Here is a 20,675-nt window from a genome sequence, read left to right on the forward strand (position 1 = left end):
ATACCTCATCATTAAGTAGGTGTAGCTCTTCTGGAGCACCCGTCCCCCCTGGTGCGCACAGCCCCTCCTGTCTCCCATCCCCTCTCCCCTCTGGGTGGGCCCTAACCCTTGCCCTCAAGGCAGTACAGAGTTCCTCCTTTGCGGCTCTCCGGCCAACCGGCACCCCCATCCCCTGACAAAATTCCCTTAGCTGCAACACTGTGTACTCTTCCAGGTCGGCTAGCTGGAACTCCATTTTGCCAGGTGGGGACCCAGATAAATCAAGGGAAAGATTCTAGGATGTAGGTAGTAGGATTAGGTCAAAACAGGTCTCTACAAGCTCAGGTTAGACAGTGGGGGCCAATTGAGTAGGCTTGCTTGCACGATAGGTGTCTAGTCTAATTGCACCGCACTCTGTCCCGCTGGAGGGTGCTGTATAGTCACAGGTCCTGATCCCACCGCTCGGCACCAAATGTAGGAACTGGGGTCACAAGTTCCCCGGGGGTAGCCTGGCTCGAGCGGGTAGGCACCCGAAAGCTTAGGTGTAAAGTGACTACACAGCACACGCATCCACTGAGACGATAAATGCACGCAAAGACTGAGACCACACCAGTATTATTGATTCAAATAAGTAAGTTTTATCTAAGATCAAGATCTTGGGCAATCAAAAATCACAGTAGTAATAACTTTTTTTTGTCCCTTAAAAGCACAGGTGTTTCTAAATAGTTATATAAATGAATATGAAATATTAAATAACCGTAGGCCTGGCAACAGCCTTGCTCCTAGTCAGCACCTGCAAGGAATTCTTTATAAATACATTTAAATCACATTGCATTAAGCATCCATAACCATTTCCTTATGTAAGCAACCATTTCACTTAGTGACTAAAGGCATCGAGGAAACTTTGCATTAGACAAAAGTAAACCAACCATTAAGTAGGAGTAAAACATTTCATGAGGATCATAAAGGGTCGTTCAGCAGAGGTAACCACTTCCTCTAGGTAGGGCAAACAGTTCATTAGGCCACATTACCCAAGGCATTAGGCAAAGATAAACATTTCGTATATACCGGCTACATTATCCATTACCATACTCCTAGCAGGGGTGTTCTCCTCTGGCTTAAAAGTTATTTGGGCCTCCGCAATGCTAGGGTGAGTTTAAGGGCCTGGCATTCCTGCAGTGACCCTTCCACAACAATGGGGGGCCCGCGGGGAGGGGCGATCTCGGGGCCTCCCCCGGGGGGTTTTACCTCTTTCCTTCGGCCCTCCTCGGGCCCTTTCGGAGAATCGGTTGCTGGAGGGAGGTGGGGCTCCTACCCTCCTCGAAGCCCTCCGGAGTGTCTCACTGATGGGGCCGGCTACGGGGCACCGCAGGACTGCACGGGGCCCCGCGCCAATGCTAGGGCCGGCCCCGAGAGTGTAGATAGGCGGAGTGGGCTCCTTTGCTCCTCGGAGCCCTCCGCAGGGTCGCGTCCTGTTCTCGGGCCCACGAGAACCTCAGAGGCCCGGGAACCAATTGGCCTGAAGGCGCGCTGGAGGCAGGGCCTGGGATCCAATGAGGGTGGAGGTGCTCCTGCAACCACCTATGGCAGCGCGGCCTGTGTCAGGAATTCGCGGCGGCCCTCTACTGGCTCTGAGGGCCGCCAAAGAGGGTGAGAAAGGCGGCGCCGGCGTCCCTGGCAACGGGCCGGGCCGCGACAAGGAAGGCGAGGCTCACAGAGCTCCTGGACTGGGGCGGTGAGTTGTGCGGCTCGCTCGGTGATAACGCGCATCAGGGGACCAGCAGGGAACGCCTAGCAGTGGAGGCGCTCAGTCCTCGCGGCGCTCTAGGGACAATCACCACAGCGCCTCGGCCAGCAACAGGAGGCAGGAATCTAGCGCTCCTCAGGGGCCCATCGCATGAGCAGGATAAGCAGTCCCAGTTCAGGCAGGTCATCATTCTAGCGCCAAGGGGGGGAAGAGCGCTTCACAGGTAGCCCATTTCACAGCTCAGGCAGAGTAGGACAGCAGAAGGGATAAGGTAGGACAGCGCAGGGGCCCCAGGTTACGGCAACAGGGCGCAGAGGTGAGACAGCCCAATACCTGGTTTATCCCCAGTAGTCCTGGATAGCGCAGGGGGGCTTCTTCCTGGCGCTTGTTGTTTCTGGCACCCTTCTGTGATATTAGAATGTTGGTTTCTTGAGGAGGGGGGTGGTGAGTGGAAGGCTTTCCTCAGCTGGTCACTTCGTGTGGTTCCTGGGTTCCCCTCCTGCCGGGCCAGATCAGTGGGCTAGTTCAGTGTTCCTCACACAGCTTGGTAGGCAGCACCTAAACCCTGTCAGCCCCAGTGGAATAGGTTCCTGACTAGGCCCTCCCATCTAAGTCTCCTGCGTAGGGTCCCCCAGGTAAGTGATGCCCCAACTGACTGGAAAGTTTCCCTCCCTTTTCTTTTATAGTGGCAGTTGGCAGTTGGCAGTGGGCAGTTGGTGACCACTCCCCTATTCTGGAAGGTTCAAGGAGCTTCCTCACTCTAGCTATGGGCAGGCAGGCAAGCTGGTATTGCAACAATGTTTAAGGGTTCCAGCTAGCTCCTGGCAACTAGAGTGCGTCTAAACAGACCATGCTGCAGTAGCAGGGGTCAGTGGCAGCCATGTTGAGGGAAGAGAGCACCTGCACCTTAGCATTGATTAGCAATGGGAAGGTGCCCAGAGACCTAAGGCCAACCAAAAAGAAGGTAGGAAAAATTAGGCAAAAGCAAAAAAAAAGGGAAAGACCACCCTAAGGCTGACAGGCCAGGAAGATATCTAAGCCACTCCTTTTGGGATCACTCCCCAATGCCTCCTCAAACTCTCTGGAATTCACCAAGAGGTCTGCCTCCAACGCAAGCTCTTTGGGATCAGAGAACTCACACTCCACCGGGTGTTAGCATAGCTCTGGAAAACAGGAACTTAAAATATGCTCTCCAACAAATGAATCACACAGCCCCCCACAGTTGTTAACCAAGCTATCCTTTGCCTCACCCTTCAGTGCCTCACACAAGTACCCCACACCACTCTCCTGAGACTGGCAAGACAGTATCTTACTGTCTCTGTCACACAACCCACACTCTTCCGGCTGGTCTTCACACACACACACCAAGGTTTCTACCACGGGGAACCCCTCTCCCTGTACCACTCTTCTTGGATCAGTAGAGTGTCCCTTTCACCACTAGGAATATGGTCCTCTGTGCCAGTCCCCCAATCTACTTCAGGGACACGGCACTCCACTGGAACTACATCATAATCCTGAACCCCCTGGTGTATGTTAACCCCCTCCCTCAAGTCAGGCGCTACATCTCTGGGTGTTTGTACCTCTCTCTCAGCACTAGATATCATAATCATGCTGCCGCCATCTGAGCTGGACTCTACCTCCAACTCAGCAAAGCTCCTTCCTTGAGCGTCCCATTTTTCTTTCTGGGCTAAGGCCCACCGGATCATTCCTTGTTTAGCCAGTCTAATTCTCTGCACCTTTGCTCAGCAGCAAGGAGCCACTCATCTTTCTCTACCTCACTGTCAGAGACGTCCTCCTCCTCAGAATCATCTGCTAATGTTGCTTTCCAAATTCTGGCCTCATGGGAATACAGGCATGCCTCAAGATCCCTCCTTGTGGAACCTTTCTCCACGGGCAACCCCCTCTTCTTGCAAAAGGCTTTTATCTCCTCTTCTGTGTAGATGCACAGGTGGAAAAAGTTGACTTCCATTTTGGAAGGATTTTACAGGTGCAGCACTAGCCAGAGTCTCAATATCGAAAAAATACTTCCAGGAGGACAACGGAAAAAACAAACAGTATGTGGTGGCGTAGTGGTCTGCACTCACTAGTGATGTACACCAATCACTGTGGGGCCCATACAAATATAAGTTCAAATCCCCACCCCTGACCAACAATGTTAGAACTGGGGGTCTCTAGTTGGCAGAGGTTGGTACCACTGTCCAAATAGGGACCCTTGCTTCTAGTCAGGGCAAGGAGGAAACCCATATGAGATAACCCCTGCTCACCCTCTAGGTAGCTTGGCACGAGCAGTAAAGTCTAATCAGAAGGCAATGTGTAAAGTATTTGTACCAACACTCACAGTAACACAGTGAAAACACCACAAACTGACTTCACAACAGTTTGTAGCATCACCACCGTTTTAATTTGATCTCTTCATATGCAAAATAAAAATTTTACAAAAAGAAAAAAATAATCCACAGTTGCGTGAAAAGTTCACAGTTGCGTCAAGTTTAGCTCACAGTACCTTTAGTTGTGACAAAGTTCCAAAAGCAGAAGCTGGTGCGGTGGAAAACAAGCGATGCGTTGCTCCTGAGACCCTGGGGAGGCGTTTGCGACAGCCCCGCTGCGTCAGCGGGCGTGTTGCGACGAATCCAGTCTGTATGGGGAGGAAGGCCACTTGTCTGGATTCCGGTGAGTAGGTTCTGTAGGAAGTTATTTCTTGCAAAGGCACGATGCGACGATCTCATAGGTGCTGCGACGATCTCCAGGGCGACGATGCGAGGTCCAGCGGCGATCTCTCTCTCGCAGATCCTTGATGCGATGGTTCTGCGATGATGCTCGCAGTGACGTGATGCGGTCCGCAAGCAAGCAGTACAGCGATCTCACCGAGCGACGACAGGCTCTGCGACGACACTCACAGCGATGGCAGTCTTCCCGCACCGGTCTGGTGCGTCCCGCAAATGAAGGATGCGACGGCTCGGGCAGCGGCAGCAGGCCTTCGTAGCAGTGGGGTTGCGCTCCGCAGCGAGCAATGCGATAACTTTTCTGTAGCAAAGTCTTTAAATCTTGGTTTCCAGCTTCCCAGCACAGGTACAACTTCCAGAAGCACCACACATGAGCCACGCACTCCAGGAAGGACAGAATTCTCTCAGTAGAGCTCAGTGGAAGCTGGGGGTGAAGTCCTTTTGTTCCTGGAACTTCAGAACAGGGAGCCAGCTGTTCTCAGGCATTGGAGATTCATTCAAGCAAGGGGACACAGCACCAAGCAAAGTCCTTCCCCTCTCTTTGGCAGCAAAGCAACAGCAGGGCAATCCAGCAGAGCAACTTCTTCAGTTTCAGCTTCCTCCTTGGCAGAGGTTCCTTCTTGATTCCAGGATGATCTAATTTTCTGTTGTCAGGGGTCCTGTACTTATACTCCTAAATGTCTTTCTTCTCTTTGTGCAAGTGGGCCCTGAGCCCGGTCTGAACCAGTTCTGGGTGTTCCTTGAGCACTTTGTTTTCTGGCTTCTCCTTTCCTTTCAGAGTGAGGGGCAGGGTCGTCAGCCACCCAGCAGGAGGTGGAGCCAGCATTGTGGAAGGCAGGCACAGCCCTATTCAGCTCGAGGTGCTATCTCCTCCCACCACTCAAGTTGCAAATGAAGTCATTCAGCCTAGGGCTGACTCAGCCAGCCTCCTGGGGAATCCCCATCCCCTGTCACTCTCAAACCAGACAGTCAATACACAAACAGGCCAAGGCACACAGAAAGGTAAGACAAGAGAACAGCAACTTTCTAAAAGTGCTATTCTCAAACACAGGATTTAAAAACAACCATTCCTAAAAGATGTGTTATTAAATTCTGAGTTCAGGGATACTAGACTTTGATGTCCTATCTTGTTCCTATGGCAAGAAATGCTGGTAGCCACTGTAGCCAGCATCCCCCATGATAGCCGACTGAGCAAGATAGCCTTGCAGCAGTGAAAAACGAAAATGGCTGTAATTCACCACCAGAGCATGTCACCTACACAAGTACATGCTCTACCTTTCACATACACTGCACCCTGCTCAAGGGGGTATATTGGGCCTTCCATAGGGCTGATCAATGTGCACAAAAAGGGATGGGTTAGTAGGCCTGGTCAGTGGGGACACTGACCAGGAGGACATGGCAGTTCACAGACTGCAAATAGGCACTGCGGTGGCAGGCCGGAGACACCATTTTGGGGCTACTCATGTGGGTGGCACAATCAGTGCTGCAGGCCCACTAGTAGCATTTGTCATCACCAGCCCTGGCACACTCAGTGCACTTTACTAGGGACTTCATGGTGATACAAATATGCCAATCATGTAGATCCAATCACAATAACAATTTACACAGAGAGCATATGCACTTTAGCACTGATCAGCAGTGGTAAAGTGCGCAGAGTCCTATTGCCAACAACCACGGGTCAGGAAAAATAAGGGAGGAACAAGCAAAAAGTTTGGGGATGACCCTGCAAGAAGGGCCAGTTCCAACAGAGATGATACATTTCCTGCGCAACGAGACATAAAAGTCACAGAAAAATACCATATGAAGTAAAAGAAATTAATAAATATTTTTATTTTAACTTTGCAAAGAAATGACAGACCATTGACATCGATGCAGTTATTTCACATTACAAATCATATTGACCTTTACAGTGACCAATACATTCAATCTATGGAAACATTACAATTCTTGCTCTCTGTCTCTATTCCTCCTTACTTCCAGGTCTACCAATGGGGACACAAATATCTCTCCTCTGTACATATTCCACTTGGTCTATTCCTTATCCCATTTCTTTGGACACCCACGTGCGATAAATACTTCTTTCTCAGCTACCATACATTTATCCATTTCCCTTCTCCATATTTCTACCCCTGGCGGCCTGGCACTACCCCACCCCCTAGCTAGTTCTCTCTTAAATAAAGTAAATCCTAGTGTTGCAAACTATTGATTCATCTCCGTAAGGTCTGTAGCCTCCCATATATTTAATAGACCTAATCGTGGCGTCAGAGTAACTGTCTTACCCAGAGCAGACCGCATAATCGTCACAATCCTGTTCCATCTGTTTTGCACCACTGGTCATTCCCAAATCATATGGTATAAACTGGCTGACTGTCTGCATCCCTTAAAACATAGGTCATCTGACCTAGACCCGATCTTCACCAGAGTAATCCCAGTCAAGTATGAGCGATGTAGTATACGGAGCTGAATAAGGCGATACCCAAGTGTGATGGCAGCCTCTCTCGGAGACATCAATGCTTGCCTCCAGTCCTCCTCTTCCATTGGTCCTAGTTATCTTTCCCATTTCTCTCTGAGCTCCCCAAAGGAATCCCGGCATATTGTTACTAAGCTTTCTATATGTGAGGGAAATTGCCTTGGCATGTAATTGTCTGTCTAATAGACGATCTTCCAAGGGGGAGTATTCTGGTATATCTTCACAGCTAGGAAACGCCGCCTTCAAAGCATGCCTAATTTGTAAATATCGAAAAACTTCGCTTGGTGCCAACTGGTAGGTTTTCTGAAGCTCTTTTCGGATCTCCTACCGATGAGATACCAATTGTGTCCCATTTGTCAAACCCTGGATGACGAAAGAGCATGCCCAGTTTTTGTGTAGACCTTAGTGGCGTCATATTAGTGAGTCTATTTGTCCAACCCAGGCGGGAATTAGCCAGCCTCCATATTTGCAGCGTGTGCTGGGTGGGTCCTACAAGATTCTTACTCTGTGGGGAAGAATAAAGCGCCCCGAGATAGCCAGCCCTGTCCATTTGATATCTATCTTAGGCACACGCCGGATCATCTGGTAGGGTATATTTCCATCTGTTCACCGTAACCAGTTACGAGGCCCAATAATACAGCTGAACATCGGGCAGCGCAAATTCTCCATCATACCACCCCTTGGTCAATTTTTGAAGCGCAATTCTGGGAGCCCTCCCATCCCACAGTAGCGTACGTATCTTCCCCTCCACCACCCCAAAAAAGGCATCAGGAACTTTAGTTGGACAGTTCTGTAGGATATATAAAAAGCGAGGTAGGGCAAGCATCTTAAAGAGTGTAGCCCGGCCAATCAATGACAAAGGCAGGGACCTCCAGTGTTGGACACCCGCTCGCAACCGCGCGAGCAAGGGCGCCAAGTTGCTCTTGTAGAAAAGAGCCGAATCTGGCGTGACAAAGACCCCCAGGTATTTAAACCCGTCTGTCGTGACCATCAAAGCACAATCTTTAGGAAGACAGGGGACCTGTCCATGGAGCATATACAGTACCGACTTGTCCCAGTTAATAGCAGATCAAGAATACTTTCCAAAATTGGTAAAGATGTCCAAAACCACCCGAATGGATCTATAGGGATAGGCCAGATATAACACTATGTCATCAGCATAGAGTGATATTCTGTCCTCACAATCCGGGGACCATCTCAGTCCTCTAGTCATGACATCTTTGCGCACCCAAGTAGCCAGGGGTTCCAACATTAGCGCAAATAAAAACGGGGATAAAGGGCAGCCCTGTCTAGTACCCCTACGAAGAGAAAACTGCCTAGATGTGTAGTTGTTCACTCTCACCTGTCCAGCTATGTCTGTGTAAAGCAGTCACACCCATCTCAGGAATTTCGGGCCCAATCCTGTTCTGATTAATACCTCAAACATATAGGACCATTCAATTGAATTAAAGGCCATAGAGGTGTCTAGGGACAATATAGCAGCATCCTCTTCCAGAAATACCTGTCGGGCCAACACGCTGTGTAGACGTCGGATATTAAGGGCTGTATTTCTTCCCGGCATAAAACAGGACTGATCAGGATCCACCAGGGAGGATATCACCATCCCTAAACGCGTGGCAAGAACTTTCGCTAGGACCTTCGCCTCCACATTGATTAATGAGATTGGTCTGTAGGAGCGACAGTCCTCCCCCGGCTTGCCCTTTTTCATGGATAACAACTATACTCACCAACCTCTGATCTGGAGGGAGGACACCTTTTTCCCAACTTTCTTGGTACATGGCCTTCAAATGCGGGACCATTTGGGTGGCTGTTGCTTTAAGAAACTCCACCGGGGTCCCATTAGGCCCCATCGCCTTCCCAGATTTTATCCGACCAATGGCTGTTCTGATCTCTTCAGCCGAGAGATCTGCCTCTAAAGACTCCCTATCCTCAGCAGACAGAGTAGGCAGCACACATTCCTCTAAAAGATGATGTGACTCCTCAGCCATATATACTGCTGAGGGCGAGTATACTTTCTCAAAATGATCAGCAAATGCCTCTGCTATGTCCTCCGGGCAGGACACGAGTTCCCCCTTAGGCGTCCGCAGTTTAGGTACCCACCTCATACCCTGCTCCTTCTTTTCCAGCCAGGCCAGTGCTTTTCCCGCCCTGTCTCCTAGTTCGTACAGTCTATGATGGGTAGCCGTCTGTGTTGCCATCATTTGTTCCCGAGCTTTTAGCTTATATTCCTCCCGTTTAAGTGTCAATGCATGTAGCAACTCCTCCGAGGGGTGGAGCGCGTACTCCGACTCAAGGTCTTTAAGTTCATCCTCCAGCTTCATCAATAACTCCTGCTTTGCTACAAATCGCGTTTTCAGTGAGAGAGCATGCCCCATTATAACTACTTTATATGCCTCCCATATCATTTGCGCTGAGTCTATGGATCCTAAGTTTTCCTCCAAAAAATATCCAGTTTGCACAGTGAGCTCCTCTCGTGTGTCGGGGATCTTAAGTAACCATGGATTAATGACAATGGTACGGCTGCTTGGCCCCTTGCGTGAAATCTATTCCTACAGGGGAGTGATCCTATAGGCCTCTAGGATATGTCTTGGGCCTCTTAAAGTTATCCACGGAGGCTGCATACGTTAAAAAATAATCAATCCGAAAAAGGCTGCCATGCATACTGGAGAAATAAGTGAAATCTATAGGGTCACCCTGTAGCTCCCGCCCCACATCTATGAGCCCCAATGCCATAGTGAAGTCTGTCATTAGTTCATTTGATCGCATATTTTGTCTTACTGGGCGTCTAGCCGTTAAGTCATTCATCGTCATGTTGTAGTCTCCCCCCAATATCAAGACTCCATCTGGAAGATCTGTGAGCACCCGACCCAGCTCTGCTATGGCATCTTTACCTAATGCTGGTGGTAAATAGACTGACACAATATTCAAAGCTCTTCCCTCCCATTGCCCCTCAACCACTGCGAACCTACCTGCGGCATCTGACCACGTATTAAGTACAATCAAAGGAACATTCTTCCTAACAAGGATACACGTACCTCTGGAGCCAGTAGTGTAGTCCGCATGCACCAGGAGCTTATATCCCCACCTATTGAGGGCCTTACTTTTATTACCAACCAGATGGGTTTCCTGTAGGAGAACCAGGTCCGGGGACTGTCTTTTCAGGTATTGTTGTACTATTCCCCTCTTAATTTTATCCCCCAACCCATTAACATTCCAGGTGAGTACAGAGAGCACCGATTCACGATCAACTACCATTGGTCAAGAATACAGACATCACAGTGCAGGTCGAATATAAGGGCAACATTATCATGAGCATTATGCAGTAAACAAAATCAACATCAGCTATTAGTCCGTCATCAAAACATGAACGTAAAGAAAAAAAACGGTATGTCAAGTTATCTGTGCCACAAACCCTGTTCATCAGTGTTGTTACAGTAGGCCCTTCCATTAAGTCAACTTCTTGGCAAGAACAACAATTTCTGTCCCATTCCCCTTCCACCCCCCCAATCCCTCTAACTCCCCCCCACCCTGCTACCCTGCATGTGCATTCAAAACTACCTACCGCCAAACTTGTCAGAATGCCTCACACCCCATTGAACATGCTAGAAATGCAGGGGGAATCAACCCTCGCCCATCCACGGCTACCTCAAATTTACTAAATATAACCACCACCGTCCTTTTCAGAACTAAGTTCACGCAGTATCATATCACATCAATCTATTAAGTACATATTTCACATCATTTACCCCGAGTATCCCTATAGGCAGTTGCATCATTAATACCAGCCAGCAACATCACCTCACCTCCCCCAGAGCCCCTACTTGCGCATATTATGCAGAGTGAGACATCGCAGTTCAGTCCTAGGATGAGTTAGTCCTGTTCTTCCAGCCTGCTAGGTTCCAAGGTCACTTCTGTAGCCAGCGTGTCTGAGCGATTGTCTTTTTGTATCTCCTGTCTGCCAGAGCGATTCCTCCTCCGATGTTTCACTGTTGTTTATCCCTCCATCCATTCCCAGACTGCCTCGGGCGAGTCAAAGAACCAAAATTTGCCCTCTGACACCACCCTTAGTCGCACAGTGAAGAACATTGAATATTTCACTTCACGGTCTCTCAGTTCCCGCTTCACCGACTGAAAACTCAGCCGTTGGGTCTGAATCTTAGCCGTAAAACAGAAAAGAACTGCATTTCGTAGTTATCAAATTTAGGTGGGGGAGCGGTCCTGGATGTTTGCAATACTATATCTCTGTCACAATAATGAAATACCCTGGCAATCAGTGGCCTCGGGGGCGCACCCACTTTTGGTCTGCCTCCCGGCACTCTATGAGCACGTTCTATAGAGAAGTAGTTAGACAGTGACTTCGGCTTCAAATGTTTTGTGATTAGTTCCTCGACATACAAGTCTGCAGTTGGCCCCTCTGTCTTTACCGGAACTCCTAGTATTCGAATGTTATTGCGGCGGGCCCTGCCTTCATAATCATCCAGTTGCTGCTCCATCCTGTCTTGCTTTTTCTGTATCTCAAGCATTTGGCTTTGTAATTCCGAGGTGTCTGTTTGTAAAGCGTTCGTCACAATCTTTAGCTCTTTTACCTTCTCATCCATTTTCCTGAAATCAGCTCGAAGTAGCGACACCTCCACTGTAACTGAGTCCACCGAGGCGCGCACTCCACCTATCGCCGCCATAACATCATGGAGATTCGGCTCCGTTTCATGCGGCTGTCCCACCCCGGGCCCTCCTTCTCCTTTCTAGGTGAGTCACTCTTTTTTCCACTTTTCGTCCAAGCATTTTTCGCCAGTTGTTTCTGGGCATTGGTCCTCGATCCTTTACCCCCTGCCGCCATTGTGGGTGAGCCTCAGGACTGGTACAGTCAGCAGGATAATTAGTGTTGTCGTTTGCTGCTTCGATCAGCTATCTCTCCAATCGTGGTCCCGTCACTCTCGTCTCACACTGTCACCTGCAATTTCATGTTACGGGAATGTGCGACCCAGGGCCTCTCGGTCTCCACCAGTTGCCCCCACGGCTCTCCAATATCTTTCCACTGCGTCACAATGTCCTGTGACCTGACCACCACACAGAGTTGCATACAGGCCCAAAAACAGGGGCCCTAAATTCTTCCCCCACCAGGCGCAACAATCACCATGGAGAGGCACCCCCATGTACCGTGCAGGCTGGTCTCTGCAGTTCGAGTCACACCAGAGGGATGGGAGGGGGGGTAGGCTCTCCAGAATCCCTGTACTCCGCCACGTCCTCGTCTTCGGGCCTTTCAGCTCCTCACATACAGGACCATAGGCCTGGGTCTCCGTTTACGCGCCCTCCAGCGCCTCTGCAGTTTCTGACTGGGAGAGGAAGGGGAGGCACGCCCCAGCAGTTGACTTCGCCTCAATCTCTCTTCAGCCCCCCCTGGTAATGCCCTTCGCCCAATTCCTCTTTTTCACCGGGGGCGCCGCGTGTGTGCCTCCTGAATGCCTGCGTGCATGCCCAAAGCCAGGTGTTCACTCTCAACGGTGTGGGGGGGGAGCCAACACCTCTCCCTCGGTTCACCCCGATTGCCGCAGAAAGGCCTCAAAGCCGGGGACTCGAGTACTGCAGTCCCCAGCGCCACAGTCAGACAGAGCCTTCCGACAGGCCGCCCAGGCAGCACAGCACACAATGCCCCCTTCGCCGGCCCCCCTACCTTACTTGCACCTCGTAGCGGGTGTCCGTCACTCCGTCTAGGATCACACCAGAGGGACAGCCCAGGTCAAGCGGCTACTTCTTTCAGGTCTGCGCCGCCATGTTATCTCCTTCCCTTTTCAGCGCCGTACTCACGCCGTATCGTCAATCTCCTCGGCGGATCACAGATTCAAAGACCTCAGCCCAGGGGGGGGGGGAGGGGGGGGGGGGGTAATCGGACATCGACCCTAACTTTCACTCCTGATACTCGGGTCCGGACAGTGGTAAAGCAGCAATAGTACCGTGAATGGGCAAGAGCTCCTATAGGCAGCAGCCATCTCTCTCGGCTGCTAGCCACGCCCCCCATGACGTAAATTTTGATCTGAGAAGTTGTAACAAGGACAGGGTCTTAACGAATCTTCTTTAAAAAAACCTTTCGGAAAGGCAAGCAGCCAGGGTACCATGTTATGCTTGAATCTAACTAAGACAAACAGATGATAAGGCCTGTTTATATATGTCAGATATGGTTGCAGCTGACTGGTTATACTCAATGTGACAAAACTCCTCCCTTTAGGTTTTACTAATTCCATTTCCTCCTTGTACAGCATAGATCTATTAAAAAACTGCTGCTTCAAATATTTAATCGCCAGTTTAGCCATAGCCCTTGAACTAGAAAATAATTTGGGACAGCCAAGGATGGCCATTTGGATCTTGATATAACAAATCCAAGGTATATCTAAGCCCTTGTCTAGCGTAATGAGTCTTGAATAATCTGCTGGTTTAAATTAGGAGACGGTTGGGCCCAAATTCTTAACCAGCACATTATGTGAGCAACCGCAATCTGGTCTGAGATGTGCCCAGCACCAAGATCCTCATGAATATTAAAAACAGGGGTAGAGACAGGTAGTGACAGTAATTTACGGAAAAAAACGTTTTCTACCGCCTGAATATCACCCGTCTCTAAATAACCCCATAAATCACACCCATAAGTCACTATTGGGACGCACTTTGCGTTATATATCTTTAATAGAGAAGGGAGGGGTGTTGAGCCAATTCTTTTTGCAAACTCCATGGCGGCTCCTGAATCTCAGGCTAAAATATTTCTTTTATGTGTACGTTGAATAGCCCACGAGCATCGGTCATCGAAGAGCACCCCCAAATAAGGAAAGGCAGGCACCTTTGTTAATTCAAATTCTTTACAGTAAAACGTAGCCTTCCTTGCACTAACAGAACCGATGGTCATGGAATGGGACTTCTTAAAATTCGAGACCAAATCCAGAGAGTCCATAAAATCAATAAAACAATTTAAAAGAATGTGAAGCCCTCTTGAAGTCCTTGCTAACAAAACCGCATCATCTGCGTAAAGCAGAGCAGGGATCAATTTTGAGCCGGCCCTTGGGATGTCTTTTCAACTGGAAATTAAGGCCTCCCCTATTTTATTGATGTAGAGGGTGAACAACAGGGGTGCCAATATGCACCCCTGTCTCACCACTCTTTTGACGGGCCAGGAGTCTGTGAGGCTACCATCTTTATTATAGCGCACCGAAGCTATAGTGTTCTCATGCATGGCCGCCAAGAAGGAGACCAAAACTGCATCTAAACTCATTCCATGGAGCATCACCCCTAGCTTTGAACGGTTTACAAGATCAAAGTAAGAGGATAAATCCATAAATGCCAGATGCATGTCCCCCCGCTTGGCGACTGTGTACTTCCCAATGATAAGATTAAGATTAAGACATTGACCCAGGGTGCCTTTACCCTGCCTAAACCCATATTGGAGATCTGAGATTATATTATTTTGATCCAACCAATCTGTTAATCGGGCTGGGACAACTTTCCCCATAATTTTGGCTGTGGACTCCAGAAGAGATATTGGCCTATAACACGCCGGGTCATCTCTGGCTCCTTTTTTAAAGATCGGGATAATAACTGCTTTAGCCCAAGACAGGGGAAAGCCAACCTGAGCTGCTGCATTAAAAACCAGTGTTAAGATTTTAGACCATAAAATAGGATCCGCTCTATAGAGTTCTGCGGGGACGCAGTCAGGGCCCGGCGCTTTTCCACCTGCTGTTGACCTAATTGCCTTGATTACTTCATCTTCTATAAAATGTAAAGGAGACGCGGCAGACCCACTGTCCAGTATCCACCCTGGGGAGCCTTGCCTAACGTCGCCGTAGACATCCCCAAAATGTTGTACCCATTTTTCTGGGGCAATTTTACAGTCAGAGACATGATTAGAAGACTTGCCGTACATGGGGCTATTCACCGTGCTCCAGAACCTAGAGCTATTTGAAAGGACACCAGCTTGACTAAGCTTCTCCCAGGCCATCTCTCTTAGTTGTTTCTTCCTATTCCCCACAACAACTTTGTATGCCCTCCTCGCCTCCTTAATCCTAACAGTGTCTCTTGGCTTCCCCTTAAAGCACATCCATGAGGGCCTTATGTGCTCTTGTGCAGTTGTCATCAAACCATTTTTAAAATTTTGAAGACCTCGTTTTACAGGGAATAGTCAGATTGGCCGACACTTGTTTGGTAATACGGTCAAAAGCATCCAAAACAATTACAGGGTCGGTCTCAAGGTCTATACAAATGCCAAACTCCTCTGAGCAAGCACCGGTTAGGAACTCCATAAAGCTGTCTGGGGTAATTGAGTCCCATCTTAGCCGGCGAGCTTGATCTTTTAACACAGTATCGCTGGTACTTAAGTGAGCCAAGGCACTAACTTTACCCTTAGCATGAATATTATGATTCAATGTTAATGGGTTGTGGTCACTTAGGCAATTATCTGTTACCTCAAGTTTACCTAAAAGGTCCCTCTTGGCACCGAGACTAAAATATAGTCAATAGTGCTATGATGGCCATGGCCAGTGTACGTGGGTATTGATGATGACGCATACCCCTGAGTTAGGCAAATCAAATTATGGTCAGATAAAAGACTCTCTAGAAAGGTCCCTGAAACGGAGTGTTCAAAATGTGTTATCCCTGGCGGGGATTGTTCCTCATATAATTTTAAAAAACAATCAATAGGACAAATGTGGATATTAAAATCACCTAGAACTAGTGTGTGGTAGTGCGTGTTAGCCGTGGACTCATAATCAATCAAACACGTTGAGAGAGACCTTAAATGCTCTAGATCATCAACCCTTGTGAAAGATTTATAAAAATTAATCACTAACAGAGTTAGTAAATCCTTAGCTGTTAGTTTGACAGCTAAAATATTTGAGGAGTGTGAATCCATTAACATGACTTTATATATTAATTTTAAGTTTACTAAAAGCAAAAGCCCCCCTCTTGCTCGCCCCATACTGGACGATATAGCATGTTTACAAAATGTTGAAAAACCATCCAGAAAATAAGAATCTTGCGCATCCCACGTTTCCTGAAGGGCTTCTATATCCGCACCAGCAAGAAATTGCTCCCAGTTACTGTCACCCCTTTTGGACTTGAGACCCTCTATGTTCCAGGATATAATTTTTAAAGTATCCTTCCTGGACACACATCCTGTCACACTAAAGTTGGAGTTTGGGTGTGGATTGGAGATACATGTACCCACCAGGAGGGGAGACAAAGGTTGAATGCCAAGCGCAACCGAAAGGGGTTTAACCTCTACCTCCACCCTATCATTTCTAGCAGTCACCGGAGCTACATTAATGACACTCAGTCAGTCTTGATTATCAAGCCCAGATAGTGCCTCAAACCTATTTATATTTGGTGTGAAACAAGGTATCACATTTAGGTTTCTCTTCGGGGGTTTATAAAAGTAGCCCAATGGCAATGCCCAGATAGAGGTAGAAGATAGTGGGAGATGATCCTCAGCCTTTAAAATCATTTGGGCAACCAATGGAGTCCGAACATTAACGCTACTCTACGAACCATGATGATATCATTAAACATAGCTGCCCTAAACCCTTTGTGTCTAGTCAGCCAGTCAGCTGTTTTATTCCTCAGCTGTCCCCAAGATTCAGTTAGGTCTGGTCTTAGCGCTGGTACACAGGCCAAGATCACGACCAGGGGACAGGCCGCCGGGGGAAGATCTAGAGTGTCCCGGGCAGGGTTAGTTGCCACATGGGATAACAATCTAAGGCCATCGATATGTGGTGCTTGTACAGCCCTGGCTTCACTATGGGTGGGCTCCTGTGGAAGAAGAGTTTGGGAGCCCGACTGCACATTTCTCACCGACCCATTCATTCCCTGGAAGGATGTTCTCAATTGCAAAGGAGGGCCCACAGTGCCAGATGAACACTGCTGGACCTGCCCGCAAACAGTGCCCACATGAGAGGCACTGTGCTCCAACACCTCCAGATCCTGGCTCCTACTTCTACCCCCAGGCCTTGGTATAGAGGATACTACAGGGCTCCCCTCCCCCTCTACATGTTTATTATTAGTCCTGGCCAGCTCCGAATTCACAGTCAGGTGAGTGCCTTGTGTCAGGAGACATAATTTTTCCTCAATAGCCCCTCTATTAAAAAATGGCGCTAAAAGCCCCCTAATCAAAACCTCGATATGGTTCCAGTAGTCTAGGTTCCTTTCTCCTTCCCCCGCCATTGAATTATCTACGTCTAAAATGGCGGGGAGACCAGTCACAGGTCTCAGGGACGACTTTCCACTAGCCCCCATAGCTTGAAATTTAGATTTGGTTTTAACACTTGCTCTGGGCCTCGAAGCAATCCCACCCCTTGCGTGCAGTTCCCCTGTTCCCTCCTCTTGGGTTCCATCAGTCCCTGGTTTAGAAGCACCTCCTGTAGCTTCGTTATCAAGAGTCGATCTTTTAGATCTAGTAACTCGCTCAACTCTGTCTACCCTAAGAGATTTTAACTGGGATGATTGCTGGGTGGTCAAAGCGACAGGTGAATCTGACACGAGGATGTGGGATGGCCCCAACGAAGCCCTCTGGGTGGTTACTCCAGGGGAAGGAGCTACCACCAAGTCACTAGAATCCCTTGGCGTTGATGTTTCTACTTCACCCACGTCAGGGTTCAAATCCATCAAAACAGACCCCGCCAAGCCTGTGTCAGTGGAATGTACAGTGAGACCGTTTATGGGTTGGGGACTGCCACCGGCAATTTCGCTTTGCTGATGGCCCCCGAAGACGACCTTTTTTGCCCCATAAGCGGCCCAGGGAAAGCCTTCTCTCTGTTAAAAGTATCTCATGTTGTAAGACAGACTCTGCCCTATTTAGAAAAGCATCTAGAGTGCCTGCCACACCACCCCCAGCCCTTAGCCCGGCGATTTTGCGTTTAGTAGCCATTTAGAAATATAAATAAAGACACAAAAATGGAATGAAAAAATAAAATAAATAAATGTCACTGACCAAGTCCAAGTCCAAGTCCGTTGCGATACACGCAGAGCAAATGAAAGGGGGTAGCCCAGCCCAGCCCAGCGTACTCCGGGCGCGGACGGGCCGGCCCTTGGCCCGCGGGGCGGAAGTAGCGCTCCTCTTTTCAAGCGCCTCCGGGCCCTTCCTGCTGGCGTCGTGGTAAGCACTGCAGGGGGAGTGCTGGGACTTGGAGTCCTTGCCCCTGATAGTGGTGATGGCGGGAGCAGCAGCGGAAGCAGTGCAACAGCCCCCAAGTTCAATTTGCAGTCCCTGTCCCTGCCCCTGGTAGCAACGTTAGCGCGATGGCATCCGAGATTTTAGGATATGATACGAGCAGATTTCAGAAGGGAGCACAATACTCAATTCCAACGCCCCAGCAGCGAGTCACAGGTAGAACCACAATAGCGATAACAGTATACAGGTCCGAGGTGTCAGCAATAGCACAATGTCCCTTCTATCCACTCTCATCGAAAGGTTATCAGCAGGCAGGCCCCAGCGGCAGCAGAATGAGGATTTGGGGGGGTGGCCGACCAGCGGGAGGCTCTCCCCCCCGGGGAAGTTTGGGGCACCAGGGGAGGGGTGGGAGGAAGTTTGGCACTCGGGGCTCTCCGTAGCTGGGGCTGTTTGGGCTGGTTGGGCTGGTTGGGCTCCTTGGGCTTGTTTTGGGCTTGTCCTGTATTTATACGGCCATTTTGTGTCACTGCACACTGTTTGTGGTGCAGTGACACAGCAGCCAGGGGTCCGTAGGCAGTTTCGTGGTCGGAATTGTGGCGAGGCGGATTGTCGCTGTTGGTGTGCTGTGAGCGTCGTCGTGCGCGGTTTTGGTGTCCAGGCGGTGTTTGGTGGTGCGGGATGGTGGCGTGTTCCGATCCACCGGTGGCCGAGGCTTTGCGGCTGTTGGGCGAGGCGGGCCGCATGGACATCGTGCGGCCCGACCTCCAGGTAAGGAGGAGCGGCGCGCTGCCAACGGCGCCGCTGCAGCTTTGGTGGCGTGTGAGCCGCCCCGGTCGCGGCCGCGGCCGGCTCAGCGGGGTGGGAGGGGGGGCGGAGGAGCGGGGGACAGCGCAAGGAGGCAGTGCCGCGTGGGAAGGCGAAGGGAGGTTCCAAGAGGGCCGGGCGGAGGGAGAAGAAGCGTGTGCTCGAGTTCGTTGAGGAGGTGGGGGGGGAGGGGGGAGATGCCGGGGGGGCGGGGTGGGGGACGGGCGGCTCGCGAGGCAGTGGCTGAGCCAGGAGGGCAGGGGGGGGGTGGGGGATGATATGAGGGCTCAGGTAGTGTTGCCGGTGGAGGGTGGGGAGAGTGGGGAGGGGGTGGGGGGCTGAGGGCGGTGAGGGGACTGTTGTGGAGGGGGGACGCGGTGCGGGAGGGAGAGCAGGGCCGAGGCGCGATGAGCAAGGTGGGCGGTTGGGAGGAGGGGATGGGGGTGCGGGGGGGGGCGGTTTCCCCGCTATTGATTGAAGAGATTGATGAGGAGGGGGGCAGACACAGAGCTGGACTGGAGTTCGTCCTCATCGGAGACAGGGGGAAGTGGGGGGGCGGGGGGAAGTGGCGGGCCAGGGGGGAGTTAGGGGGAGGGGAGCGGGGGTGCGGCAGGGGGGGCCTGGGGAGTGGGGTGTGGGGGGGGGTGCGGGCCGAGCTGGGGTTTCGGGGGTGGGGAGGGCCGGGGGGCTGGGATTGGGAGGGGGGTTGGGGCCTGGGTGGCGGGGAGATCCTGTTGCGGCGCGGAGGTCACTCGGCAGGATGGGGGAGGGGGGCGGCATTGTGAGGGGGGAGTGGGGGAGGGGGTGGCGCGTGGGGGGGAGAAGGGGGGTGTTTTCACCCTGGCATGCTGGACTCCACCTTTTTTCCTTGGCAGGAGCTGTTTGCGAGGCGCTCCGGTGAGCAGCATGCGGCTCCAACCCACCGAGAGGATGGGCCAGCTCTGTCTGGTGCGGGCGGCCGAGCTCCAGCGAGGGACCTAACTCATGACCGCAGCGAATGGAGGCAGGATTCGTCTTCACCGGCCCCTCCGCGAAGGGTCTTTACGGCCGCCGGGGGGTAAGGGAGTGAGGATGGATGCGCATACTTCTGATTGGACTGCGAGTGTGGCGGATGGGAGTGGGAGTGTGGACCTGATGGATTTTATGTGGGTGTGTTGTGAGAGAGCGGGTTTGAGCCGGCTGGAACCCCAAGTGGGGGGCCGGGGTGGTGTGGAGCCGGCTGATGGAGAGTCGGAGGAGGAAGGAGGGATTCAGAAGGACGGGGGGTATTGTAATGTTGTTAGCAGTGTATTACAGGTGCCAGCAAGGCAAGAAGTGCCCAGAGTGACGGCCCCCTCAGCTCCACTGGTTAGGCGGCTGGTTCCAGCAAGGACGCCGACCTTGACGCCAGGTAAGACGGGAGACGGAGCGGGGAGTGGCAAGCGGCGCTGTGTGCATGTTTCGGTGGGGACTGGGGGCGAAGGGGAAGATGGATGGCGGCTGGTGCGGGGACGGTACGTGCAGGACGCTGGAGTGGGCACGGACGGCGCGGCGCCGGGTGGAGACGGGTCGAGCGCGGGTGGCGGGTCGGCGGCGGTTGGAGAGAAGGAGCCGGCGGGGGGGGGGGGAAGGAGAGTTGTGTGGTGCCGGTGCGTAAGTTACCGTACATGGGGCTGACCAAGCCGCTGGGGGCTCACCTTTCGTCGGCGACGAAGGAAAAGATCTGGAAAGGGGAGTACATTGACATTTTGAAGCTTCTCCACAGGGAGTTGACGTCCAAGGAGGGGTCGAAGGAAGAAGAGCAGGACTTAGCTAGGCGCCCAAAGTTGCCCC

Source organism: Lissotriton vulgaris, chromosome 10, assembly GCF_964263255.1.
Source record: "Lissotriton vulgaris chromosome 10, aLisVul1.2, whole genome shotgun sequence".
NCBI classification, from domain to species: Eukaryota; Metazoa; Chordata; class Amphibia; order Caudata; family Salamandridae; genus Lissotriton; species Lissotriton vulgaris.